We start from the raw sequence: 2,253 nt of genomic DNA, 5'->3' as shown, positions 1-2,253 counted from the left end.
GTGTGTGTGTGTGTGTGGCCTTCGTCGAGTCAAAACGTTCGTTCTACTTCGTGGTTGCATAACTCTGACAAGAGTTGGTTTCGTTGCAGCAGTAGAAGCGGTGATGAGGGCGGTGGGAGCAGGGGTTCGTGGTAATAGTGGTAATAGTAGTAGTAGTAGTAGTAGTAGTAGTAGTAGTAGTAGTAGTAGTAGTAGTAGTAGTAGTAGTAGTAGTAGTAGTAGAGATGCTAATGACAATGACTGTGTTGGATTGAAGTGATCTAGAGGAGTTGAATATTCGAGGAAAGCGACTGAGTAGTAATATTAGTAGTAGTAGTAGTAGTAGTAGTCATAGTTGTGGTCTGGATATGTGGCAATACTACTGCAGTGTGTGTTAAGAGCGACGCTGCAGGTGGTGGTAGTAGTAGAAGTAATAGTAATAGTAATAGTGGTGGTGCTGGTAAAGGTGATTGCAAGGCGTCTCGAGTTTCAACGGAAGTAAAAATGTCAGATAAGTTATTCTAGTAACGCGGCGATGCACTATTAAAGGGAACACTTAAATATCGAAGGTAGCCAGCCAGAAACTGAACGATATTGTGGTGGTGGTGGTGGTTGGTACAGTGAAATAGGTGAAATTTTCGGTTACAATAAAATAGAGAGAGAGAAAAAAAAATAAATAGAAAAAAATAAATAAAAAAGTGACAGAGGGGGAAGAAAAAAAGTGTGCCAGCAGTAGATACTTATACTCCTGGTCAGGTACACTTGGTTGGCATCGACAAGTGTGTGTGTGTGTGTGTGTGTGTGTGTGTGTGTGTGTGTGTGTGTGTGTGTGTGTGTGTGTGTGTGTGTGTGTGTGTGTGTGTGTGTCCTTCGTAGTTACATATACGCGTACACACGTCAGAGGTCACACTACTATCCTATGCTACTATACTACACACACACACACACACACACACACACACACACACACACACACACACACACACACACACACACACACACACACACACACACACATGCACACACGCACTCACAGACAATCAGGTCACACACACACACACACACACACACACACACACACACACACACACACACACACACACACACACACACCAATCGAGATCGCTTGGAATAAAATTTCAGGTTCCTTCATTGACACTTTTTTTTATATTCACAGGTCACTTGCTCTTAAAACCAGGTCCTCTCCTCCTCTTGCTCCTCCTCCTCTAGGTCACAGACTTACTTCCCCCTTAACAAGACCTGACCCCTTACCCCCTTCCACTCCCTCACTCCCTCCCCCAGCAAGAGTTCAACGCCTCTAAAGGTTCACAGGTAAAAAGACGGCCTAGAATGAGCAGGTATTCAGGGCGGGCCAGGTGGGGATTACGACACATTGATACACCACCCCTTCCCTCCCCTGCCCTCTCCTCTCCCCATCCATCCATCCATCCATCCATCTATCCATCCAACCATCCACTCCTGCTAGTAATGGATTAATAATGAGTGCCCCTAATGATTCCTCTACCCACGCACGTCCATGTACTCAGAATTCACTTGTGAAATGCTTGTTTATTTCTGTTTATGCTTCATGCAACTCTCTTCCTACTTCTCCTTCACCCAACCCGCTTCTTGCTCACTCTCACTTACTCTCACTCACCTGTCAGCCTACCTATGCCCAAGCCTGCCTCTCTCCCCCCTTCCGCTTCCCCTCCAATAACCCCCTTCCACGCCTGACCTACCCACCTTCCCTCACCACCTACACTAGCCAGCGTCCAGTGGCCTTATATGGAAAGAAAAAAACACCGCACACACACATAAATGCACACACACACACACACATACACACATAAATACACACATACACACACACACACACACACACACACACACACACACACACACACACACACACACACACACACACACACAAACAAACAAACAATATGAACAATAGTGAGGGTATCAGGTAAATGGATTTCAGAAGACCTCCCTCTCCCTCTCTCTCTCCTCCTCGCTTGTAAACATGTAAATAAGTACAAGTATATGGATTGTGACGAGAGGACGACAGGTGCAACAAGAAAACAAATACCTGTAAGAGCAACATGTCGTGGTGGTGATGGTGGTGGAGGAAGGGAAGGGGTGGAAGGGGTGGAAGGAGTGGGGGGGGTGAGGCCAGAGAGGGCGGTGTCCGGCCTTGGCGCCACAGCCGGGAGTCACAGTGGCGAAGTGAAAGGCGGCAGTCGGCTGGATGACACCCTCCTACCCCCCTTTCCT

Source organism: Scylla paramamosain, chromosome 7, assembly GCF_035594125.1.
Source record: "Scylla paramamosain isolate STU-SP2022 chromosome 7, ASM3559412v1, whole genome shotgun sequence".
Lineage (NCBI taxonomy): Eukaryota > Metazoa > Arthropoda > Malacostraca > Decapoda > Portunidae > Scylla > Scylla paramamosain.
Note: the sequence above shows the minus strand (reverse complement) of the source record.